Genomic DNA, 27,839 nt, shown 5'->3' on the forward strand with positions numbered 1-27,839 from the left:
AGGGAGAACTTCCCTAATCTGGCAAGGGAAATAGACTTCCCGGAAGTCCAGGAAGCTCAGAGAGTCCCAAAGAAGCTGGACCCAAGGAGGAACACACCAAGGCACATCATAATTACAGTCCCCAAGATGAAACAGAAGGAGAGAATCTTAGAAGCAGCAAGAGAAAAGGACACAGTTTCGTACAATGGAGTTCCCATAAGACTGTCAGCTGATTTCTCCAAAGAGACCTTACAGTCAAGAAGGGGCTGGTAAGAAGTATTCCAAGTCATGAAAGGCAAGGACCTACATCCAAGATTACTGTATCCAGCAAAGCTATCATTTAGAATGGAAGGGCAGATAAAGTGCTTCTCAGATAAGGTCAAGTTAAAGGAGTTCATCATCACCAAGCCCTTATTATAGGAAATGTTAAAGGGATTTATCTAAGAAAAAGAAGATCAAAAATATGAACAGTAAAAATGACAGTAAACTCACGGTTATTAACAACCACACCTAAAACAAAAACAAAAGCAAACTAAACAACTAGAACAGGAACAGAACCACAGAAATAGAGATCACATGGAGGGTTATCAACAGGAGTGGGAGAGGGAGAGAGGCAGAAAAGGTAGAGAATAAGTAGCATAAATGGTAGGTAGAAAATAGGGGGAGGGTAAGAATAGTATAGGAAATGTAGAAGCCAAAGAACTTACATGTATGACCCAGTGACATGAACTGTAGGGGGGGAATGTTGGGGGGGTGGGCAGGATGGAGTGGAGTGAAAAAAGGGTGGGGGAACAGGACAACTGTAATAGCATAATCAGTAAATATATTTTTTAAAAAAAGAAACATCACCGAGTTCAAAAAAAAAAAAAAGTACAAATTGGTAGTTACAAAATAGTCATGGGGATTTTAAATACAGCATAGGGAATATAATGAAAATTGTGATAACTGTATTGTGTCAGGGAATATAGTCAGTAGTACTGTGATAACTATGTATGGTTTCAGATGGGCTTTATCAGGGGGACCACGGCATAGGTATATAAATGTCTAATTGCTGGGCTGTACACCTGAAACTAATATAATTTATGTCAACTGCAATATTCTTCATATTTAGAAGAATATCAGACTCGGAAAGGCCTTGAAGATCATGTAGTACACTTCATTTTGTGGTCGAAGAAATTGTGACCCAGATTGCTTGAGTGTCATGTACAAGTGACAAGATTAATTGTAGAGCCAAAACTAGATTCCTAATCCAATGTTCTTTATTTCATGAAATAATTTCTCTGTGAGGCAGCAGTGATTGGGTCAAGTTTTAGATGGAGATTTTCAACTTCATAGATTCGAGGGGAAGAAAAATGTGTGCAGAAACAAAAACATCTTGATTTTTATAATCAAGACATCTATCTTTACTCATATTTACTTTTTGAAATAGATTATTAGATTAGTTGCAAATGAAATCTTAAATGATGGATGGTTATGAGATGTAAAACTCACTTGGCATACAGTTTTGTTGTTTTTTCTTGGAACTTCTCTGTTCTGACATTTCCATGTCTCTATTTATAGCAGTGATCTCTTTGGAATTTGCCTTCTGATTCTGTTTGTTCATGTTGCTTCAGATTAACTGACATTCTCATTTCATTTTTTTTTAAATGTGCTTGAAAGGACTTGAGAAGGAAAAGAAGGATTAAAATTTTTAGAAATAGTACCTGAAATTACTATTTTCCTATGAATTATCATAATCATTGTTTATAACAGGTTATCCAGTTGTGGTACCTAATGATACCGATACTAATTTATCAAGATAGAATGGTAGTTTATTTTCTAAGTTAAATATATGAAATCTAAAATAAATTTCTTTTATCCAGGACAATTACTACTTTTACATTAACAACCTTGCTCCTTTACATACAGGGTGGGGCAAAAGTAGGTTTACAGTTGTTCATGTGGAAAATAATACAATAATTAATAAATAATGATAGAAGAATTAACTTTATTTCACCTCCTCACAACTATAAACCTACTTTTGCCCCACCCTGTACTTTGATGTAAGTGAAGATCAAGAGATTTTAGTTAAGAGTCTTTAAATGCTAAAATCCTTAAGGTCAGGGACTATTTACCTTTGAGATTAACATAATATCCGGCATCTAGTAGGTGCTTATTAATCTATTTATTCAATTCAGTAAAAATGTTGGGCATTGTTCTAGGTGCTGGATATACAGCAGTGAACAAAATAGATGATATCTTTACCCTCATGGAGCTTATTCTAGTGAGTGAATGTTGAATAAAACCATGAATCACTTTCAAAGACTCCATATTTGTTTTCACATGGCTACTTGCACCAGCCTAAAAAAGAATAATTTGTAGTTTATTGAGCAGTGTGAAGAGTTCTCACTATAGTAGGAGAAGCTTAGTAATTAGATCATTCATTCGTTAAACGTTTAGTTCCTAGTGTAAGTATGTTAAATTATTTAAAATTACATAAATAGTCATTGTGTTCCCAATTATCATTCAATTCTTTTCTTCTGTTTGTAACCTTAAGTAAAGGCCTCAGTTGCTAGCCTGGCCACCACCCGAGATCTGTATCTGAAGTCAGGTATCTCTGAATGTCTCTGACTGTGCTGGCTCAAAACTTCATACACATCAAAGTTCTAATTGTAACTTGTTTATTGTCTGTTCTTCACACCAGAATGTGAGCTGACAGGGCACCTGTCTATTTTGGTCACCATCGTATACCAAGTATATAAAATAACGTGCCACATAGTAGATATTAGTAAATACTAATCAGCCCTTGACCACTCAAAATGCAATGTCCTCCCTACTCATGGCTACAGCCTGCATCTAGTCTTCATTCAGACTACCCAAATTATAAAAATCTTCAACTCCAGTATTCTCTCAAGAAGACGTATTATCACTTTAGCTTGTTTACTAATATGCTCCATCTGTTTTTTTGGTCTTTTGACACTTCCCTTTTCTTTCAATCTCTGTTACTTCCTGGCCTTATTTTGCTGGCCAGGAATTCTTCAAGAATAGAGAATTCTTGAATTCACTTCAAGAATTCTCAGATTTCCAGTCAACATGGTGGTGTAGGCAGACATGGATCACCTCTTCACACAACCACATCAAAATTACAACTAAAATATAGAACCACCAACATTCAGAACTGTCAGAAACGGGGTTGAACAGAAGTCTGACAACTACAGAACTAAAGAAACCTCATCCATTCAGAATGGTAGGAGGGACAGAGACACAGAAGAGCTGGACCCTCACCTACTTGTGGATAAAAATTCGGGAGCGATATTTTGGGACCGAGGAGCCCCAGCCCCACACAAGGCCCTGCAGTCCAGGATTCCAGTGCCAGGAAGAAAGTCCCCACAATTCTGCTTGCAAAACCAGCAGGCATTGAGTCAGTGGAAGAAAGTGCTGGCACCCCAAGCAGTTCCTCTTAACCCACACACGGACTCACCTACACAGACTTATTCCCTCTGAGCTCCAGCACCAGGGTAGCAACTTAAAAGGCACCAGTGGCATAAAGAGAGGGACTGAAGTATCCGGCATCAAGGGGAGCAGAGGCCATTGTCCCTTTTCTAAACCCTACCTCCACAGAAACAGCAAGCTGGTGCCATATCTGAGACTCCATCAACCTGGCTAAAACTGACCCTCCAAGGAGTTCCCCAGAGACTGCCCACCCAACTTATGGTCCTACCCAATCGCTTTTCCATATGAGTGGCCTTGGCTTATGCTCCACAACTTTCTAAATCCTCTTAAACAAGCCATAATGCCTCTAATTCCCTGGCCTTGCACCAACAGCAGCCTGCCTAGATTCACACCTTGACTTGACCTGGGAATCTCCAAGCCCAGCACAAGTAGCAGCCATCTCATATAGCTTTACAGCTCAGGCAGGGTGGCCCTGGGCAAAACACAGGTGGGCGTTGACCTCAGCCTGCACCACCCAGGAAAACCGAGGGGAAGCACACCCAGTGCACAGCTACAGTACCACCACCCTGCCTCTGCACAGCTGATCCTTCATGAGTGGTGAAAGTTGGTGGTAAGTGGTCACAGCCAATCCTTGCAGCTTACTGGCCTCCTGGGAAAATCTCTGCCATTGATCTGCCAACAGTAACCAAGGTTCAACTACAAGAGGAGAGTGTACTCAGCCCACACAAAGGGTGCACCTTGAGTACCCAGGTTGGGTGATAGAGAAGGCTGTGCCACCAGACTCTACAGGACACCTACTACATTATAGCACACTACCAAGACACAGAGTCAAAGCAGCCCTACCTAATACATAGAAACAAAGGGAGGTCGCCAAAATTGAGGAGACAAAGAAACATGGTCCAAATGAAAAAGAACAGATCAAAACTCCAGAAAAAGCTAAATGAAATGGAGATAAGCGATCCAACAGATGCAGAGTCCAAAACACTGGTTACAAGGATTCTCAAGGAACTTAGTGAGGAACTCAACAACATAATAAAGATCCAGTCAGAGACAAAGGATATGCTAATTTTAAAAATTTACATGGAAATAACAGTAGAATAGATGAAGCTGAGAACCAAATGAATGATTTGGAACATGCAGAAGCAAAGAACAACCAATCAACAAAAAGAAAAAAGAATAAAAAAAAAATGAGCATAGTATAAACAGCATCTGGGACAAGGACAACTTCAAGAGGTCCAACATTCACATCACAGGACAGCTTGAAGGAGAAGAGAAAGAGCAAGACATTGGAAAAATATTGAAAGAAAACTTTCTTAATTTGCTGAAGGAAATAGACATGGAAGTGTCCAGGGAGCACAGAGAGTCCGAAACAAGATGGATGCAAAGAGGCACACTCCAACTCATCATAATTAGAATGCCAAAGGTTACAGATAAAGAAACTTAAAAGCAGCAAGAGAAAAGCAGTTAGTTACCGATGGGAGTTCCCATAAGACTGTCAGCTGATTTCTCAAAGGAAACTTTGCAGGCTAGAAGGGATTGGCAACAAATATTCAAAGTCATGAAAAGCAGGGAACTACAGCCAAGATTGCTTTACCCAGTGAAGCTATCATTTAGAATCAAAAAACAGATAAAGAGCTTTCCAGACAAGAAAAATCCAAAGGAGTTCATAACCAAATCATTATTACATGAAATGTTAAAGGGACTTATTTAAGAAAAAGAAGATCAAAACTATGAACAGTGAAGTGACAGAAAATACATACCTATCAATTGAATCAAAAAACAAACTAAGCAACTAAGGAAAGACAGAATCATGGATACAGAGAGTATTTTGAATGTTGCTAGATGGGAGGGGATTGTGAAGTACAAAATAGGTAGTTACAGAATAGCCATGGTGATGTACAGTATAGGAAATGGATTAGCCAAAGAACTTATATGCATGACCCATGGACATGAACAGTGGTGGGGGATTGCCTGAGGGAATGGAGGGTGCTAGATGGAAGGGGTCAAAGGGGAAAAAGTCAGGACAACTTTAATAACATAATAAAATATAATTAAAAAATAATCTCAGCTCCTGCCCTGACGTGTATGGCTCGGTTTGGCATCATCTCACTGAGCACAATGTCACTGGTTCAATTCCTGGTCAGGATACATGACTAGGTTGTGGATTTCATCCCCAGTTGAGGTGCATACAGCAGCCAACTGGTTGATATTTCTCTTTCACATTGATGTTTCTCTCCCTCTCTTTCTCCCTCCTTTCCCCTCTCTCTAAAAATAAATAAAATCTTTTTAAAAAATAAAATTAAAAAGAAAAGAATTCTCAGCTCCCATTCTCCTTTGTCTTTTAGTTTTGGCCACTGTTTAAATCCACTACTATTAATCAATTGAAATACTCTGGTGTTAGATGATCTTCAGTTCACCATTAGCTATGTAAATGCAAGTTATTTAACTTCACCAAGTTTAACTTTTTTAGTCTGTTCGTTCTTTGGTACCCTAAGCATTGTAATGAAAATTAAATGACATTGTAACCAGATACTATTGCCTGTACAAAATGAAAATCCTTATTAAATAACCAGAAAATCCAGATGCAGAATGCCTCTAGGACTGCTTGATTTAGCAGCTCAACAATATATGATGTATAATGTTTTTCATCCTTAGTCTATGGTTTATTGCCCCTCATGATTGCATAATGGTTGCCACAGTTCCCAGCATTATGCAGTCATGATTGTAAGTGGCAAAAGAAAGTTTCTTCTCTTTCTTCTACTCCCTTCCCCTGGATACCACTTGGACTCAGAGCTGAATCACACAGGCTTACTCTAGCAAGTATCATACTTGGTTTTGAATAATTAAGATTCATCTGGGGCTAAAAGGAGAGGCCCCACCTTCCTAGTAATAGTTATTACTACATTTGTGACCCTTAGAATTCTGTCTTTGGACCTTTTTTAAAAAAAGATTGTATTTATTTTTTGAGAGAGGGGAAGGGAAGGGGAAAGAGAGGGAGAGAAACATCAATGTGTGGATGCCTCTCGTGTGCCTGCCCTGGGGACCTGGCCTGCAACCCAGGCATGTGCCCTGACTGAGAATTGAACTGGCGACCCTTTGGTTCACAGGCCGGCTGTCAGTCCACTGAGCCACACCAGCCAGGGCTTTTTTTTTTTTTTTTAAATCTACATTCACTCTAGCATAATCTTTAGTCTTACGGTTTTAAGGATCATTTCTACTCCCGTTTTTTTTTTTAATCATCCCTCTGGACTGCTTCTCTGAATACCATACCCATAGGTCCAGTTGCCTATTAGACATTACATTTTGTAGGTTTAATAGGCATTTTAAACTTGATAGGTCTAATGTTTTTTTTTAAAGATTTTATTTACTTTTAGAGAGATGGGGAGGAAGACAAACATTGATGTGAGAGAGATGTCAATTGGTTGCCACTTGTACATGCCCCGACCAGGGCCTGAACCCACAACCCAGCCATGTGCCCCTGACCAGGAGTTGAACTGGTGACCTTTCACTTTGCAGAACTATACTCAACCAACTGAGCCACACTAGTCAGGGCAATAGGTCCAATGTTAAACTCAATTTCCCCCTCTAGCTCTTCTACCTTCCTATTGTTGTAAATAACAATTTTGTTCTTTCAATTTGCTGAAGCTGAAAAACCTTGGAGTCATTGATTTTTCTCATATTCCACATATGACTCATCAGGAAATCCTATTGACTCTACCTTTAAAATAAATAAAACAGCACCTTCACTGCTGCATCATCGTACAAGCCACCTGAATTATTGCAATTCATTCTTAGTAGTCTTTACCATTCTTCCCTACTCTACTCTTAATTTAGAAGCCAAAGCCATTCTGACATTGCATAAAATTCCAGTGGCTTTTTATCTTCCCTCATATAGGTCAGTCTTTATTAGTTACAAGGCTCCACACTATTTAGCTGCCTATTATTTCTCAGACCACCTCCTAACTTTTTCGCCTCCCCCACTACACCATTCTGACACAGCAGCACCTCAGAGATGCCTAGCACTTTTAAAATTTCCCTCTACCTGGTATACTCTACCCCCACATATGACATACCATATTTTTCTTTCTTTTTTTAAATATATTTATTGATTATGCTATTACAGTTGTCCTGCCCCCCTCACTCCACTCCATCCTGCCCACCCCCTCCCTCCCACATTCCCCCCCTATAGTTCATGTCCATGGGTCATACTTATAAGTTCTTTGGCTTCTACATTTCCTACACTATTCTTACCCTCCCCCTGTCTATTTTCCACCTATCATCTATGCTACTTATTTTCTGTACCTTTCCCCCCCTCTCCCCCTCCCTCTCCCATATTGACAACCCTCCATGTGATCTCCATCTCTATGGTTCTGTTCCTGTTCTAGTTGTTTGCCTAGTTTGCTCTTGTTTTTGTTTTAGGTGTGGTCATTAATAACTGTGAGTTTACTGTCATTTTTACTGTTCCTATTTTTCATCTTCTTTTTCTTAGATAAGTCCCTTTAACATTTCCTATAATAAGGGCTTGGTGATGATGAACTCCTTTAACTTGATCTTCTAGAGAGAAGCACTTTATCTGCCCTTCCATTCTAAATGATAGCTTTGCTGGATACAGTAATCTTGGATGTAGGTCCTTGCCTTTCATGACTTGGAATACTTCTTACCAGCCCCTTCTTGCCTGTAAGATCTCTTTGGAGAAATCAGCTGACAGTCTTATGGGAACTCCATTGTACGAAACTGTGTCCTTTTCTCTTGCTGCTTCTAAGATTCTCTCCTTCTGTTTCATCTTGGGGACTGTAATTATGATGTGCCTTGGTGTGTTCCTCCTTGGGTCCAGCTTCTTTGGGACTCTCTGAGCTTCCTGGACTTCCGGGAAGTCTATTTCCTTTGCCAGATTAGGGAAGTTCTCCTTCATTATTTGTTCAAATAAGTTTTCCATTTTTTGTTCTTCCTCTTCTCCTTCTGGCACCCCTATGATTCCGATGTTGGAACGTTTCAAGATGTCCTGGAGGTTCCTAAGCCTCTCCTCATTTTTCTGAATGCTTGTTTCTTCATTCTGTTCTGGTTGGATGTTTCTTTCTTCCTTCTGGTCCACGCCGTTGATATGAGTCCCAGTTTCCTTCGCATCACTGTTGGTTCCCTGTACATTTTCCTTTGTTTCTCTTAGCATAGGCTTCATTTTTTCATCTGGTTTTCGAACAAATTCAACCAATTCTGTGAGCTTCCTGATTACCAGTGTTTTGAACTGTGCATCTGTTAGGTTGGCTATCTCTTCCTCACTTAGTTGTATTTTTTCTGGAGCTTTGAAGTGTTCTGTCATTTGGGCCTTTTTTTTTTTTTTTTTTTTTGGTCTTGGCGCATCTGTTACTTAAAGGGGCAGAGCCTTAGGTGTTCACCAGGGCAGGGTAACGCTGGTCACTGCGCTGTGATGCTGTACGTGGGGGAGGGGCCGAGAGGGAGCAATGGCGCCTGCTCCACTCTCCACCGGACCTCAATCTTTCACTCCGCTACCCACAATCAAACTGGGCCCCTCTGGTGCTGGTTCCCGAGTGGGTGGGCTTGTGCACACCTTAGGCCCCTGTGGGTCTCTCCAACGACCTCTCCTGTGAGGCTGGGAGTCTCTCCTGCTGCCGCCCCAACCCCCATGGGCGTTTTCAATCAGAGGTTTGAGGCTTTATTTCCCCACGCTGGAGTCCTGGGTTGCTCGGTCTGCTTTGCTCCCCACCGTTTGTCCAATTTATCTGTGCGCGAATGTGGGGCCACGGGGTGCTACCCGCTGCTCTGCCTGCCCTGTTCTCCGCCACTCTGAGTCCGGCCCTCTCGGTTTATCTGCGCAAATGTGGGGTCGCAGGGTCTGCCAGTGGCCAGACTGCCCACCCCATTCGTCCCACACTCCGCCAGTCTTGGTCCCGCCGTGGCCACGCCAGTCCTCCCTGCCCCGGCTGCCTGTCTCTGCCCCTCCTACCGGTCTGGATGAATGTTTAATTTTTATTTCCTTGGTGTCGGACTTCCTTGCCATTCGATTTTCCATCAGTTCTTGTTGTGCGAGGAGGCGCAGTGTGTCTACCTATGCCACCATCTTGGTTCTCTGACATACCATATTTTTCAGACTGTAAGATGCACCTTCCCCCCAAATTTGGGAGGAAAATGGGGGTGCATCTTATAGTCCGAATGTAGCTTACCTGGCTCATGGGGGGGGGCGGTGGTGGAGCAGGTTTTTTTTCCCTATTTTCCTCCTCTAAAACCTAGGTGCATCTTATGGTCTGGTGTGTCTTATAGCCCGAAAAACATGGTAGCTTTCCCTTTTTTCAGGTAACGCAAATGTCATTTCTCAACTTTCCATTTCTGGTCGCCCCATTTAAAATTTTAATTCCTTAATTCCCTTTCCTACTTTATTTTTCTTAACTCCCAATCACCATCTAACATTCTATATAGTATTAATATTTTTAAAAATGTTTTAAATTATTTCAAAAATTTAAAATTGTATCTCCCCAATTAGAATGAAAAGTACATGAATCATGGATTTTTGTCCATATTGTACCCTCAGTACCTAAAAAGTGTCTTGGCATGTGGAAGGTCCTTAATAAAATATGAAGAAATGAATAAAATGAATGTCAATTCATCATGGTTTCTAGATTCAGCTGGGTCCTCAGTGAAAGTTAGTAATTTTTGTTTCTGATTATTTTCCTTCCTATTTCTCATAATTGCTATACCAAACCATCACCACTCTTACCAAATCCCTACTTTTACTCTCAGCTTTTTAGTAGTCAATGCCCTTTTAAAAAGAGTTTTGATAGCACCTCTGAACTTTTTGGTCTTCATAGTTCTCTTGCCATCAAATTTAGAAATTTGTTCTTTTTTATTTATATTTATCTCACTTCTAATTTTGTTCTAACTTCATCTACTGGTCCTCTTGGTACTAAACCTTCCTATCTTCTGAGACCTTACTTAAGCAGTTATTTCTTCCTTATATACTGTATGTATTTTTATATATCTCATTTTTCTCTGTATTGTTTTCTTTCTCTCTTGACCACTTTAACCCTCCTTAATCCTTCCCTTATTACAACTCTCTTTTTTTCAAGAAAGAATTCATGAGCGAAGACTCAAATACAAGCATACGTTTATTTAGAAAGTTACAGAGGTACAAGAAGTGAACTATGGAAGAAGCGAGCCAGCTGGGCTGCATGAGCTCAGGAAACAAGTTACAGAGACAAAAGAAGGGCCCTTGGAGCTTAAGAAAAAGAAAGGCAAAGAGAACACACTTGGGGGTAGGAGAGAGGGAAAGGTGTGGGTGTGCTCCAGAGAGAGTGCTCAGGGGAAAGAATGGGATGGGAAAAGGTGTAGGCTTTCTCTAGAGAGAGAACAAGTATGCCACAACTCTGCTTCAGGTAACTATTTTGAGACGTTTAAATGTATTATTCCATTGTCATATCCCTTATTGTTCAATTCACTGGATTCTGGCTTTTGCTTTCATTGCCAACAATCTCCTCTACCTCCTGGGATTGTTGTGAGAGATTATATAAGGTTATATGTGTTAAGAATTTAGAATAATGCTTGCACATAGTTTATTTATTTATTTTTGAGTGATTACCATATATACTGTAACTACTGAAACCAAAATCATTCTTACCTGTGAGTACTTTTCTATCATCCTTCTTGACTTCCCTGTGTCTTTCACGAAACACTGTCCTTTGGGTTTGGGGATACCAGTGGTATCAAGATGCTTTCAGCTTCAAGTTAAGAGAATATTTTTAACAATAAATCCAATGATAGGTGGTCCCAAGATTGATTTAGAGATGCAGCAACACTATCAAGGACCCAGGCTCTTGTGTTTGTATGCCACCATTCTTGCTGTTTCACAGATGTTTATCTTCAGGTTTGTAAGATAGCAAGCATCCTATTTTCATTATCCAAAAGCAGAAAAGCAATGCTGGGCTTTCTCTTGGATAGATATCTCTCTATAGGAAGGACAACCTTCCCAAAGTTGCCCAGAGAATTTCCCTCCTCAGTGGACACCCTACACCAGTCATTGGCAAAAGGCATGTAATTACTATGATTGACTGAAATTAACCATGAGTTCCCCCAGGAACTGAGGGAAGCTTATACTTTCTTTTAGTTCATTATTCTCAGAGAAATTAGATATCCTCTGGCCAGAAAGAATGTAGGAAAGGCTGTTTGGTTCATCATAATCAGTAGTGACTATCATACTGTTCTTACCTGGTAGATCTTTAATTGTTCCTTCTCATTCTTTTTTATTGTCTTTTCTTGATTGATGTGCCCCTTAAATGCTTATAGTCTCAAAGTTCATCTTTGATTCTTTCAAAAATTATCCATCTTTTACACTTTGAAATACCACTTGTGTTACAGTCTTTTCTCCAGCTAAGATTTTTTCCCTAAGTGTCAGTTCAGAATATCCAACTCTTTTCTAAACAACTTCATCCATTCAATTCGATTGAATATTGTTGTACTAGGTTTTTGGGAGTTATACATTAAATAAACCTTGCCCTGTAAGACCTTACATTACAGTAGGGGAGTTAGAGAAACAAGTGATTACAATAAAGGTAATAATTAGGAATATAGTCCAAGCAATTATTTTTACCAAATATAGTAGTAGTATAGATGAAGGGGTGATTAATAGGTTTATAGGTGTGTTCTAAATGGAACTTGCCTTTCTCTTCAAATGTACTCTTCCTATATATTCTGTTCATTAGTAGCCCAACTGTGCACACCTTTGTTCAATATAGAAACCAAGGTAATCCAAAACTGTTTAAAATCTCCATATACATTTGGTTGGCAAATTGTACATATGTTTCCCCTTTATTACTTAAATTTAGCCATTTATGTTTTTATATTATAGTAATCTTACTTTAGGTCCTCATAATTACTCATGTCATTGAATTATTCACTCTTTAAAAATTAATTTAACAGACTTCTGGCCAAGATGAAGGTGTAGGTAGATACACTTTGCCTCCTCGCACAACCAAAAGAAGGACAACAATAAATTGAAAAACAAAAAACAACCAGAACTGCCAGAAAATAGAACTGTATAGAAGTCTGACAACCAAGGAGTTAAAGAAGAAACATTCATTCAGACCAGTAGGAGGGGCAGAGACAGGCAGCAGAGGCGGAGAGGATTCCTGGCCAGGAGGACTGAGGTGGGCAAGGTGGCAGCTGGCAGACTGCGTGGTCCCACATTTGTGTGTGGATAAACTGGGAGGAACAACTGGGGAGTGAGACAGACCATACAACCCAGGGTTCCAGCACGGGGAAATAAAGCCTCAAAACCTCTGACTGAAAAAATCTGTGGTATTGTGGTGTCGGGAGGAATGCCCGGCCTCATAGGAGAGTTCGTTGGAGACACCTGTGGGGTCCTAGAATGTACACAAAACCACCCATCCAGGAATCAGCACCAGAAGGGCCCAATTTTCCTGTGGGTAGCAGAGGAAGTTCCTGAAAGCTGGCTGAGAGCTGAGCAGTCAATATTGTTGCCTCTTAGACCCCTCCCCCACATACAGCACCACATCACTGTTGCCCCACCCTGGCAAGTACCTAAAGCTTCCGACTCTTACTACATAACAGGTGAGCCGAGACAAAAAAAAATATGGCCCAAATGAAAGAACAGATCAAAGCTCCAGAAAAAATACAACCAAGCAATGAAGAGATAGCCAACCTATTAGATCAGGGGTGTTGGACTCATTTTCACCAGAGGGCACATCAGCCTTGCAGTTGCCTTTAAAGGGCCAAATGTAATTTTAGGACTGTATAAATGTAACTACTCCTTAACAGTTAAGTGAGAGCTCGGCGCTGCCGCCAGGTAGAAACAAGTTGCCAGGCTGGATAAAACAAGGTGGAGGGCCAGATTTGGCCTATGAGCCTTGTGTTTGCCACCTGTGTATTAGATGCACAGTTCAAAACATTGATAATCAGGATGTTCACAGAAATGGTTGAGTACGGTCGCAAAATAGAGGAAAAAATGAAGGCTCTGCAAGGTGAAAGAAAGGAATGTACAGGGAACCAACAGTGAAGGGAAGGAAACTGGGACTCAAATCAATGGTTTGGACCAGAAGGAAGAAATAAACATTCAACCAGAACAGAATGAAGAAACAAGAATTGAAAGAGAGAGAGAGAGAGAGAGAAAGAGAGAGAAAGAGAAAGAAAGAAGGAAGAAAGGAAGGAAGGAAGGAAGAAAGAAAAGAAAGAAAGAAAGAGGCTTAGGAACCTCTGGGACAACTTTAAATGATTGAACATCCAAATCTTAGGGGTGCCAGAAGGAGAAGAGGAATAGCAAGAAATTGAAAACCTATTTGAAAATATAATGAAGGAGAACTTTCCCAATCTGGCAAAGGAAATAGACTTCCAAGGAGTCCAGGAAGCTCAGAGGCCCAAAGAAGTAGGACCCAAGGAAGCACACACCAAGGCACATCATAATTACATTACCCAAGATTAAAGATAAGGTGAGAATCTTAAAAGCAGCAAGAGAAAAGGACACAGTTACCTACAAAGGAGTTCCCATAAAACTATCAGCTCATTCTAGGCAAGAAGAAGCTGGAAAGAAGTATTTGAAGTCACGAAAGGCAAAGACCTGCACCCAAGATTACTCTATCCAGCAAAGCTATCATTTAGAATGGAAGGGCAGATAAAGTACTCCCCAGACAGGGTCAAGTTGAAGGAGTTCATCATCACCAAGCCCTCATTATATGAAATGTTAAAGGGACTTATCTGAGAAAAAGAAGATCAATAATATAAACAATAAAGTGACAACAATCTCACAACTATCAACAACCACCCTAAACCAAAAACAAAATCAAAAATGGACTAAGCAAACAACTAGAACAGGAACAGATTCACAGAAATGGTGATCCCATGGAGGGTTATCAGCGGGGAGGGGGTGAGGGGAAAAGGTACAGGGAATAAGAAGCATAAATGGTAGGTACAAAATAGACAGGGGGAGGTCAAGAATAGTATAGGAAATGGAGTAGTCAACTTATATGTATGACCCATGGACATGAACTAAGAGCAGGAAGGGAATAATGGTGGGAGGCGGGTACAGGGCAGAGGGGAATAAAGGGGAGGAAAATATGGGAACTATAATAGCATAATCAATAAAATATATTTAAAAAAACAAAAAATTTAATGGCAATGTATTATAAATAAGGCCTAGTAATAGAAAATAAGTTCTAGGAAAAAAAAAAAAACAGGATCTCTTGGGGAGGTTACAACGCAGTGTGTAAGGCATAAATGAACAGATTGTTTGGTAGTTGTGATAGAGTGGAGATACTGGGAAAAATAGGAGAACTCAAGGTCAGGGAGTTATATTTGGCCAACTAGATAGAGGCTGTCTCGAAGCAGTAGTAACTAAATGAGGAATAGTGTTACTCACACACACACCATTCACTTTTTACATACCAAAGAAATATCACTTTGAGGACATTGCTTTGGTTGCCTATGTACTTATTAATTTGCTATTGCTCAAAGATAATTTTTTAAATATCATAGTTGATTTAGATTATTGGTAGTCACATATCTTTATATAGTTGATCCTTCATTATTCACCAATTCTGTGCTTTTGAATTTGCCCACTAACTAAAATCTATTTAACCTTGAAATCAAGCACTTGGGTGCTTTGCAGGGTTTTTTTCTGGTTTTTTTTGTTTGGCAGATATGAACATGGGCAGAGCAGCAAAAAAAAAAAAAAAATTGAGTCATGTTCCTGGCTGAGGTCCAACAAGGCAGTGCTTACTGAGCCTTATTATTTCAATTCTCATATTGTAAACAAGTCTTTGTAGAGTATATAGAATATTTTTCCTTTTTTTTTTTTTTTTTGCATTTTTATGCTTTTTCTTGGTGAGTTCACTGTTTAAAGAAATGTTTTAGTGTAGTGCTGAAATGCTGTCCAAATCGGACATAGGACATCGGAAGGCTTTGATATATATTATGGAGAGAATATACATGGTAGATAAGCTTTAACCAGGCATGAGTTGTAGTGCTATTGGCCTTGAGTTCAATGTTATATTAACTAAGGTATCATTAAACAGAAATACACGTAAAACGAGGTTAAATACCGATGAGTTGACTTAACTCTGCATTTCCGTTAGGGGCAATGATTCAGTATTCACTAATTAAGTGTCCACAGCAACTTTATAGAAAATAGCTATGGCCAATAATGAGAATTGAGTACTTTCAGGGTAAATTTGATTTTGGGAAACAGCTAAAGTCATTTATGGCCAGTACAATATAGAGGTATGATTATTAAAGTCTTTCTCAACCTTTTAAAACGTTTTCCCGTCCTCTTTTGATAAATATCTTACTTCACTACCCTAAATATTTTAATACATTTTCCTCACTAGACATGGCCAGGTTGAGAATTAGTCTATAAGTTTTATTTTACCATTAGCCCGGCTGATGTTCTATAGTAAAAACTGAGTGTTTATAGTAAAAACTGTAGTTTTAAAAAAGTTTGCTAGATATGATAACATTTTATTGTGTTTAGTGGTGTTTTTAGACTGCCCTCTTATTCCAGTCAAGAACAACTTGTGTAAAGCAGAGGCTGGCACACACTTTCTATTAAGGGCTAGACAGTGAATCTTTCGGCTTTTTGGGCCATACAGTCTTTGCTACTACTATTCAACTCTGCCACTGTATGGCGAAAGCAGTAAAAGACAATAGGTATTACTTTATATGTTTATAAACTCCTTAAGAGCAAGGATCATGCCTTACATTGATATATCTTTCATGACACATAACCCAGTAGGGTCTCAATAACTGTTGCCTTGACTTGCTGATTTAGCCTAGGTAATAAAAAGGCTATATTTTAAAATATTAAAAACTCAAGCAATTGAAACCCATCCATTTAAAATTAATTTCAAGAACATGTATAAAGGACACATGGACAAAACCAAAGGGGGGTAGGATCAAGGGTGGAAAGTGGGGATGGCTGGGGTTGGGGGTAGTAGTGGTGGGAAAATGGAGACAACTCTATTTGAACAACAATAAAAACAATTGAAAAAAATTAAAAAATCAAATTGAAAATTGAATTATTTTAGAAATCTGCCCTGGCTGCTATGGCTCAGTGGACTGAGTGAGGGCTGCGAACCAAAGGGTTGCCAATTTGATTCCCAGTCAGGGTACATGCCTGGGTTTCAGGCCAGGTCCCCAGTGGGGGCCATGTGAGAAACAACCACACATTGATGTTTCTCTTCCTCTACTCCTCCCTCCCTTCCCCTCTCTCTAAATATAAATAAATAAAATCTTTTAAAAAAGAAAATTGAATTATTTTAGAAATCTTATAAATATCCTTCTTTAAGCAATTACAGTAGTTGGCACTCATTATTTTTGGAATTAGGCAGTCAATGGCCTAATTCATAGTAATTGGTGAATACTATAGAACATGTTGGCTTATTTTTATACATGTCCTAGTACATTTAGTGGGTTTCAATAAAGTCTTTGATACATAGTCAAAAGTTTCTACAACAGCTGTGCTTTAATTATTTTGTAAGTATATTTTATTGATTATGCTATTAGAGTTGTCCCATTTTTTTCTTCCCTTTGTCCATGTCTGTCCAGTACCCCCATTCCCTCCAGCATTCCCCCCTGCTTTGTTCATGTCCATGGGTCATACATATGTTCTTTGGCTTCTCCATTTCCTATACTATTCTTAATCTCCCCCTGTCTATTTTGTACCTATTAATTGTGCTGCTTATTCCCTGTACCTTTTCCCCCATTCTCCCCCTCCCCTCTCCCTGTCCCCACTGATAACCCTCCATGTGATCTCCATTTCTGTGGTTCTTTTCCTGTTATAGTTGTTTGCTTAGTTTTGGGGTTTTTTTAGGTTCAGTTGTTGATAGTCGTGAATTTGTTGTCATTTTACTATTCATATTTTTTATCTTTTTCTTGATAAGTTCCTTTAACATTTCATATAATAAGGGCTTGGTGATGGTGAACTCCTTTAACCTGACCTTGTCTGGGAAGCACTTTATCTGCCCTTCCATTCTAAATGATAGCTTTGCTGGATAGAGTAATCTTGAATGCAGGTTTTTGCCTTTCATGACTTCAAATACTTCTTTCCAGCTCCTTCTTGACTGCAATGAGCTGATAGTTTTATGGGAACTCCATTGTAGATAACTGTCTCCTTTTTCTCTTCCTGCTTTTAAGATTCTCACCTTATCTTTAATCTTGGGTAATGTAATTATGATGTGCCTTGGTGTATTCCTCCTTGGGTCCAAATTGTTTGGGGCTCTCTGAGCTTCCTGGACTTCCTGGAAGTCTGTTTCTTTTGCCAGATTAGGGAAGTTCTCCCTCATTATATTTTCAAATAGGTTTTCAATTTCTTGCTATTCCTCTTCTCCTTCTGGCACCCCTAAGATTTGGATGTTCAATCATTTAAAGTTGTCCCAGAGGTTCCTAAGCTTCTCCTCATTTTTTTGAATTCTTGTTTCTTCATTCTGTTCTGGTTGAATGTTTATTTCTTCTTTTTGTTCCAAATTGTTGGTTTGAGTCCCAGTTTCCTTCCCTTCACTGTTTGTTCTCTGTATGTTTTTGTTTATTTCACTTTGTATAGCTTTCACTTCTTCCTTTATTTTGTGGCCATATTTAATCATTTCTGTGAGCATCCTGATTACTAGTGTTTTGAACTCTGCATCTCATAGGTTGGCTATCTCCTCATCGCATAGTTCTTTCTGGAGTTTGATCTGTTCTTTCATTTGGGTAACATTTCTTTTGTCTCAGCATACTTGTTACGTTGTAAGGGGTGGAGCCTTAGGTGTTCACTAGGGTGGGGCAACCCATATCGCTGTGTTGAGGCACTGTCTGTGGGTGAGGGTTCAGAGAGGGAACAGTGCTGCTTGCTCAGCTCTTGCCCTGCTATCAATCACTTCTCCAGCTTCCTGCAAGTGAAAGACGCCCTTCCAGGTGCTGCCCTGGTGCTGATTTCTGGGTGGGTGGGCTTGTGTACATTCTATGACCCCGTGGGTCCCTCAGACAGACTCTCCTGAGAGACTGGCAGTTTCTTCAGCTGCCACAACCTCCACAGATTTTTACAGAGGTTATGAGGCTTTATTTTCCCTGGCACTGGGACCCTGGGTTGCACAGTCTGTTCTGGGCTGGGATTGCTCACTCCCCCAGTATTCCTTCTCGTTTTAATCTGCACATGAATGTAAGACCACCAGGTCCATCTGCTGCCACCTCGCCCTCCTGGTCCACCAGCTGCTGACTTGCTGCACATCCTTTTCCACCTTGGCTCTCCATTTCTGCCCTTCCTACTGGTCTGGACAAATGTTTCTTTAACTCCTTGGTTGTTGGATTTCCATACAGTTCAATTTTCTGGCAATTCTGGTTGTTTTTTGTTTTTAAATTGGTTGTTATCCTTTTGGTTGTGTGAGGAGGCAAAGCATATCTACCTACAGCACTGTCTTGTGGTTTAATTATTATGCCTTCATGGATGCAATGTATTGTAAAGATAATTTACAGTTAAAGTTAAATATGATTAAATTGAAAGAAATTATTTGAGTTGTAAATAGTCGGTGGGTTATACAAACTTGCTAGATAATCATTTTATTTCCGGGCTAAGAACCTACCATCTCTGTTAAATAGCAACCTATTCGTCTCCTTTTCTGCCTCACCTCTGTGCCACAGACATTTTTTTTCTGTTAATACTTATCTCATTGTGTGGGGCTGTTGGTTTCAATTTGGCCACAGACTACTTCCTCTGTCTGGCCAGCCAATTAAGTTTTCCATGTGATTCTAATGCCCTCCCGGGCTACTTGTGAGAGGAGAACCTTCAGGAAAGCATAAACTGAAACTCACACAAATTCCTTATTTCCTAGAGTTACTTTTATTTTTAAGATTATGAAAGTATATATGGAGTGAGTATGTGTAAATAGAGCCAGTCCCACTACTTTCCCCTAAATGTAAACTATTATTTCAAAAACTCCTTGCAAGTATCTTTTTCTTGTAGATGGAAAATGGAATACTATTTTACTTTATTTTTCAATTTTATTGAGATATAATTCACATTTAAAATTTAATTCATAATTAAAATACAATTCACATTTAAAATGTATCATAGAATTGTACACTTGAAACCTCTATAATTTTATTAACCAATGTCACCTCAATACATTTAGTTTAAAAATTATAAGATATTTAAAGTGTACATTGCGATAATTTGATATATGTATACACTGTGAAAGGATTCCTCCCCTCCGGTTAATTAACACATCCACCACTTTATATATTTATCTTTTAAAAAATATGGAATGCTTCATGAATTTGCATGTCATCCTTGCACAAGGACTGTGCTGATCTTCTCTATATTCTTTCAATTATAGCATATGTGTGGCTGAAATGAGCACTGAAATGAGCACAATATAAGTAAAAATAAACTTTTCTTTAGAATTTATCTGTCAAGATTTTGTTTTCCCTAAATGTGCATGTGACAGATGTGTATGTGTGATACACTTCAGTTCACAGATTGAGGTTTCTGAAAAATTGGACTGCAGCCCTGTGGATGAGAAGGAACCTCTAGATCTGTACTGCCTGACACAGTAGCCGCTAGCCACAGGAAGCTGTTAGGTACCTGAAATGTGGCAATCTGAATTGAGATACTGTGGAAGGGTAAAAATTCATACTGAATTCTGGAGACTTAATGTAAAAACAAGAATGTAAAGTAGCTTACTGATAATTTTTTCAAATTATGAACCTAAAAAGAAAATTGTTTATTGAGAGAAAGAGGATAGCAAGCAATATAAAAATCAAAAGCTTATCTGACTTTAATTGGCTTTTCTTTCTCTTGTCAAATGAGGGTAGAATTTTATTTGTATGTTTTCTAAGGGTCCCAATCTGCTCATGAAATCCTTATACAGGGTAAGCTGTGGGGCAGAGATTCCTTAAGTGACCCATTGAGAAAACTCTTTATCAGGTAGGAAGCAGCTGGTCAACTGCCTACTTCTTTCCCTCCTGCTTCATGTGTATTACAAAATAGTCATTGCGCTCAATGGTGAGCCCAGCAATTAGTGAAAAGAAGCTCTGGAAGCCCACTTGGCCATCTCAGCATTGGTCCAGGTCTTTCATTGTTTTGTCTATGGCCAGAGGGTCTTTTTGATTTTCCAAAAATCCAGGGAACTCCTTTTCCATGAGTACTCCCGGGTCCTCTGTTGTTAAGTAGTCTTTATCCCCAGTAAATCTGTGAAATGTGAACATCATGGTTTCTATGGTGTGTTCCATTTGAGACGGCATTTTGGTGAGGTCTTGGACCGAGGTGCGGCAGGATCGCAAGGCTGGCTGGGACGTGCAGCTAGTCAATAATTTTTATATTGGTTACATGTTGCAATGAAAATACCTTGAGTTAAATAAAATACATGATTGAAATTAATTTCAGTGTTTAAATCTTCACCCAAGGGTATTCATTGATTTTAAAAGAAAGAGGAAGGGACGGGGTGGGAGGAGAGAGGTGAGAGAGAAACATCATTGGTTGCCTCCTATACTTGCCACAACTGGGGACCAAACCGGCAACCCAGGTGCCCTGACTGGGAATTGAACCCTCAGCCTTTTTAGGTATACAGAATAATGCTCCAACCAATGAGCCACACTGGCCAGGGTAATTTCACATTTCTTTGTACTTTTATTAAAATGTGGATTCTAGAAATGTTTAAATTATATGGATGGCTTTCATTTGTAGCTTGCTTTATATTTTTGTTGGACAGTGCTGCTATGCATTATGTGATCTTTCAACGTAATCAAAGTGTATAATCAAATATCAACTTATAAGGTCCATTTAAAATGACCTAGAAATTTTTTAGATTCTTTTGCCCTTCTTATTCAATATGGAAAAGTACTGTAGATACCACTTTATTTTAATTGCTCCCCAAATGCTAAGAAAGTATGAGATTAGCTTACTGTACATTCACTAATTTGCTAGTGAATGTACAGTAAGCTTTTCAGTGACTTGGAAAATAGGGTAAGAAAGAAGTGCAAGTTGTTCAGTGCTATTTTATTAGGATATATTTTATTTATTTATTTTAAAAGATTTTATTCATTTATTTTTAGAGAGAGAGGAAGAGGTGGAGAAAAAGCGGGAGAGAAACACTGATAGACTGCTACTTGCACCCACCCCAAGCAGAGATCTGGCGCACATCCCAGGCATGTGCCCTGACAGGGAATTGAACCAGTGAGCTTTCAGTCGGTGGGATAGTGCCAACCCACTGAGCCACACCAGTGAGGGCAGAATATATTTTCATATCACAAAATAAAGCAGTTCTACAGTCCCAAAAAGGAAATGATTTTTTTTGAAGCATAAAATATTTCTGATACCTGGGTATCTCCAGATAACTCTAGTAATTTTTATAAACTTGTTAAAGCAATTTTATCTTTTTTTATTTTGAGAGTATATTTATTAAAACTGGGACAATGAAACAAGAAAGCACTTAGGGAAGAAGAAGCAACAGGAGAGAGCCTAGGCAGGGCTGCTTTCGTTCTCTAGAAATGTTATAGGAAAGAAGTAAACCTATGTGAGCCTACCTTGGCTCACTAGAAAGTCAGAGAAAAGGGGCCTAGGAGACAGGTTCAGGGGTTAGCCTGGGATGAGCTACCAATACCAGTTACTCCCCTGGCTGCAAGTCTTGTGAGGAACCTTAGAATTTAGGAAATGCACACCTGAGAGGAAAGAAAGGCATGGGCATGCTCCAGAGACGGAGAGTGCCATTTTGTCAGTCTTTAAAGGCGTGTACTTAAAAATTATTTTTATCCTCACCTGAAAAGATTTTTTTCATTGGTTTTAGAGAAAGAGGAAAGGAGAGAGAAAGGGAGAGACAGAGAGAGATATCAACCAGTAGCCTCCCACATTACTGGGACTGGGGTTCAAACCCACAACCTAGGCATATGCCCTGACTGGTAATTGAACTTGCAATCTTTCAGTTATGGGATGATGCTCCAACCAACCAAGCCACACCAACCAGGACTAAATTTTTTTTGAATTTTATTTTAAATATTTTTTAAGATTATTAAATAAATAAAATTAAATGTGTAAATTATATAGTGCTATAAATTATTAAGTGCTATAGTATTATAAAATCAAGCAATGACACAGTATCAAAAGTTGAATACTGGGAACTACTAATTTAACTGTAGTGATAAACTACTGGAAAATCTAGATGATAAAGACAATTAGTGCAAGGAGAATTATGCCTGATAAAGCCCTTCTTCCTATCAACTTTTTTAGGTTAATTTGACATCTTTTACTGGTGCTTTTGGAAGCTTACAAATATTAATAAAACTTTGTTAAGAACCCTTTACCATACTGAGAAAACAAGAAAAGTAATTTCACTAGCTTCAACACAAATTGACGTGTAAGAAATGTAGCTAGCCTTTAAAATTTGTTTCAAAGACCTAATGTACTAGCACTTTTTGAAGAACATGAAAGAGCAGTCATTAAGTTAAAAGAAAAAAAAGACATTCAAAAAATCAAACCATAACTTTTTCTTGTCAGCTTCCTAAGGAGAGCCTTCTAAATCCTATGCTTTAATCTGACCAGTCTTTTTGCTGTATCAAATACACTTTAGGCTCTTTTGCTGGTGGACTTTGTGTTCTTGGTCCAAATTGCAGACCCCTGCCTCCAGGATTGCTTTCTTTCTTTCTGAATTCTATCAGTCTTTCAAGACCCTGCTCATATTTCTCTTTTCTGAAACCTTTCCTACCCCCATCACTCCAGCCCAACGTGAGCGTGTAATTAACATTTACATAATATTTTACTTTTTGTGATGCCATTTTGCATATTTTCTCTTTCTTTATGTCATTCTAACGAGGTAGATGATATCCATTTTGTAGAATACGGGCATTGAGACTGAGAGAAATATGCGATTTTTTTCAGAACTAGGTATATACTAAATAGTGAAGCTAAAAATACTGGAACCAAGTCCTCTGCCAACTTTCATGCTCTTTCCTCCTTGATGACCCCTTAACTCCTATAATAGTTACATAACACCCAATTGGCTATTAATTAATTACTTACTGTCTTTATATTAAACTTATTTATTAGCTGTAGACTTGAAGGAATATGTACAGTATATAGGGAAAGAAAATAATGGGAGAGCTGAATACACTCTTGATAAAGAATCAAAGAGGTCATTAACAGATCTTAATAGCTCATTTACTTTTCTGAAAATATTCACCTTTTAAAAAGTATGATAGCCACACTTGCTCCTTTTCCTCTAGCCAAAATAATTACCTATCTTAGTGCCAAATTTTTAGTATAATTTTTAATGCACAGCTGAACAGCCTTGTCTGTGTGGCTTAGTTGGTTGGAGCATCATACGGTAACTGAAAGGTTGCGGGTTTGATTCCTGGTCAGGGCAAATACCTAGGTTGCGGGTTCATCTCTGGTCTGGGAATGGGCACGTGCGACCCCGAGACCTGATGCTTATGATCCCTGGTCCGGGCAAATAGGGGAGGCAACCAGTCTATGCTTCTCTCTCTCCTTTCCTTTCTTACTTCCACTCTGTCTCTCTTTAAATAAAACAAAACAATTAAAAATGTCCTCAGATGAGGATTAAAAAAAACCCAACAACAAAAAAACCCGAGAGAGATCTAAATAGAGAAGCCTTCCCTGACCATATTGGCTAAAGTAGCTCCTCTCCATCAGCCTCTGTCTTAGCAACATATAACAATTTTCTTTAAAGAACTTTAAGCTATTTGAAATATCATGTCTTTATTAACTTGTTTATTGGTTATCTTCTCCCACTAGCATATGAATTGAATGAGAGCAAGGATGTTGTCTGTCTAGTTTATAGTACAAAGTAAACACTCAGTAAATATTTGCTGAATGACTGAGATACTTTATTTATGGAAAATGTTCACTATGACATCTATCTTTTACAATAAGTTTTTGTTATACCTATCAAATACTGTAAAATGGGCATTTAAATGCTTTGACTACCTAATTCCAAATACTAGTCCAAATTACTGTAATTACTTAAAGAAGGACATTTATAGTTAAGAAAAAAACAGGATTTCTAGAAAAATTTAATTTTAAATAGGTGTGGATTTAAGCTTATAAAGACACTTACCTTAAGTTTACTCTTCTGTCTTATAACCTAGATGGTGTAAGAAATGAATTTCTTCAAAATTTTCTTATATATTTTCCCTAAAGTTGCATTTATAACCATGACAAAATTTTTAGGTACTGTAACTTATACTCAAAGTCTGAAGCCTTTTCACAGGAATGAGAATTTAGAGTCTGAGTTCCAACCTTACAATCAAGAAATTTCCTATAAGGAATCTATGATAATGATGGCTTTTAGTGCTTGAAAGAATCTTAGGAAAGTACAGTCATCCCCTGGGGGATTGGTTCCATAACACCCCTGGAAACCAAAATCTGTGGATGCTCAAGTCTCCAATGTAAAATGGTGAAATATTTCCATTTAAACTATGCACATCCTCTGGTATATTTTAAATCATATCTAGATTACTTGTAATACTTAATACGATGTAAATGCTATATAAATTGTTATACTGTATGTATTGTTTGGGTAATAATGACAAGAACAATGTATGTACATGTTTACAACCATTGTAAACTTAATTATATAGTACACATCAGCAACAACATAATTTTTTTCCAAATATTTTTGATCCACAGTTTGTTGAATTTGCACATGTGGAACCCATGGATCTGGATGACTGACTAGAACATGTAGAGGTAAGATATAGTTTATTATTAAATGGTGAATAGTTTAATTATATTTAATTACTTAATTGTCTAAAAAGTAGACCAAATATTAGAACAGATACAGCCTAGTACTCAAGTTTTTGTTAACATTGTACATATGTTCCTAAGCCTCTCATTTTTTTGAATTCTTGTTTCTTCATTCTCTTCTGGATGAATGTTTCTTTCTTCCTTATGGTCCACACTGTTGATTTGAGTCCTGGTTTCCTTCCTGTCACTGTTCGTTCCCTGTACATTTTCCTTTAATTCCCTTAGCATAGCCTTCATTTTCTCCTCTAATTTGCGACTGTATTCAACCAATTCTGTGAGCATCCTGATTACCAGTGTTTTGAACTGTGCCTCTGATAGGATGGCTATCTCTTCATTGCTTAGCTGTATTTTTTTCTGGAGCTTTGATCCGTTATTTCATTTGGGCCATTTTTTTTTGTCTTGGCACTCCTGTTACATAGTAAGGAGTGGAGCCTTAGGTGTTCACCAGGACAGAGCAACCCATGTCACTGTGTTGTGATGCAGTATGTGGGGGAGGGGTCCGAGAGGGAACAATGCCACTTGCTTCACTCTCTGCTGGCTTTCAGTCACTTCCCCTGCTACCCACAATCAAATTGGGCCCTTCTGGTGCTGATTCCTGGGTGGGTGGTCTTGTGTACGTTATAAGACCCTGTGGGTCTCTCCAGTGAACTCTCCCATGAGTATGGGAGTTTCTCCCACTGCCACCTTCACCCCCATAGGTGTTTTCAGTCAGAGGTTTTGAGCCTTTATTTCCCTGTGCTGGAACCCTCCTGGGTTGCGCAATCTGTCTTGCTCCCCAGTTGTTCCTTCTGGTTTATCTACACATGAATGTGGGATTGCCCTGTCTGCCAGCCAGCCTACGCCTTGCCAGGTCCACCAGCTGCCGCCTTGCCTTAAATTCTCTCTGCCCCGCTGCCCATTTCTGCCCCTCCTACCAGTCTGGATGAATGTTTCTTCTTTAACTCCTTGGTTGTCGGACTTCCATACAGTTCGATTTTCTGGCAGTTCTGGTTATTTTTTGTTTTTAAATTTGTTGTCCTTCTTTTGGTTGTGCGAGGAGGCACAGTGTGTCTACCTACACCTCCATCTTGGCCAGAAGTCCTATCACATGAATATTATTGTTTTTATGTATATTATCTCATCTGATTCTCATTATAACCTTTATAGGTTAGGATTTTAGAAAAATTAAGTAATTTGCCTAAATTACTTAATTTGCCTAATTTACTCACCTACTAAATAGCAGAGGTGAGATTAGAAATCAAGCATTCTGCCCTGGGTGGATTGAGCGCGGGCTGCAAACCAAAGGGTTGTGGGTTCAATTCCCAGTCAGGGCACATGCCTGGGTTGTGGGCCAGGTCCCCAGGCGGGGGCTCGAGAGAGGCAACCACACATTGATGTTTCTCTCCCTTTCTTCCTCCTTCCCTTCCCCTCTCCTTAAAAATTAAATAAATAAAATTAAAAAAATAAAGAAATCAAGCATTCTAATTCATAAGTCTTTATTTATTTTTTAGACATTTGTAGCCCCTTTATGCTAGTCCACTAACAGGATTTTAATATCAATGATAATCAATAGTTTTCTCTAGGCAACTTTTAGTACTTTAGTATGATTGAAGTATATGAGGCAGCAATGGAAATTAGTGCTAGAAAGATATGCTACTCTAAAATCAAAGATATACTTGTATATATTTAAAAAATATAAACATTGCACTTTTTTCCATTTTTTGTTTTTTAAGTAATTTTTTATAATTACTGTTGATGTACAATATTATATTAGTTTTAGGTATACAGCATAGTGATTAGACATTTATATAACTTATGAAGTGATCACCCCAATAAATCTAGTATACACCTGACACCATACATAGTTATTACAATATTACTAACTATATTCCCTACCTGTACTGTATCTCCCTGTGACTACTTTGCAACTACCAGTTTGTACTTAATCTCTTCCCCTTTTTCACCCATTCCCCCTAAACCCCTCCCATTTGCCAACCATCCAAACATTCTCTGTATCTGAGTTTGTTACTGATCTACGTGTTTGGTTTTTATTTCTACATATAACTGAAATAATCTGACGTTTGTCTTTCTCTGTCTGACTATTGCACTCAGCACAATTCCTCAGGGCCATCCATGTTATTGCAGATAACAAGATTTCATTCTTTTTTTTTATGGCTGAGTCATATTCCATTTTACATATGTACCTCTTCTTCTTTATCCATTCATCTATTGATGGATAACTTGGCTATTGTAAATAATGCTGCATTGAACATATGGATGCATATGTATTCTTGAGTTAATATTTTGATTTCTCCAGAAGTAGAATTGCTGGGTCCTTCTCGTTCCTTATGATAGCCTTTTTTTAAAAGTCTGATTTGTCTGGTATAAGTATTACTACTACAGCCTTTTTTAAAAATTTGTTTCCATTTTCATGACATATCTTTAAACATCCTTTTACTTTCAGTCAGTGTGTATGTGCCTTTTGATCTGAAGCAAGTCTCTTGTAGACAGAATATGTAAAGATCTAGTTTTGTTATTCATTCAGCCACCATATGTCTTTTGATTGGAGCATTTAACCATTTGCATTTAAAGTGATTGTTGATAGATATGTATTTATTGCCATTTTATTACTCAGTTTTTTATCTTCTTGAAGACCCTTTATCACACTGGTTTGGTGGTGATGAGCTCACTCCTTTCCCTTTTTCTT

At 38.6% G+C, this 27,839-nt stretch overlaps 1 protein-coding gene, 1 non-coding gene and 1 pseudogene across 3 annotated transcripts in view; 1 reads left to right on the plus strand and 2 right to left on the minus strand.

Annotated features, from left to right (window-relative positions):
* DNAJB4 (DnaJ heat shock protein family (Hsp40) member B4) overlaps positions 1-27,839 on the plus strand; it is a 64,791-nt gene that overhangs the window by 11,812 nt on the left and 25,140 nt on the right. For both annotated transcript variants that reach the window (XM_024565531.4, XM_024565532.4), the window contains exon 2: positions 25,037-25,096. The gene's annotated coding sequence lies outside the window, so the exon portion shown is untranslated. The remainder of the gene's footprint in view (positions 1-25,036; positions 25,097-27,839) is intronic.
* LOC112309460 (U6 spliceosomal RNA) lies at positions 19,651-19,757 on the minus strand. The gene has a single exon (XR_002975255.1). It is a non-coding gene; the product is annotated as a U6 spliceosomal RNA (small nuclear RNA).
* LOC112309319 (protein S100-A10 pseudogene) lies at positions 20,347-20,640 on the minus strand (annotated as a pseudogene).

This window comes from Desmodus rotundus, chromosome 3 (genome assembly GCF_022682495.2).
Source record: "Desmodus rotundus isolate HL8 chromosome 3, HLdesRot8A.1, whole genome shotgun sequence".
Lineage (NCBI taxonomy): Eukaryota > Metazoa > Chordata > Mammalia > Chiroptera > Phyllostomidae > Desmodus > Desmodus rotundus.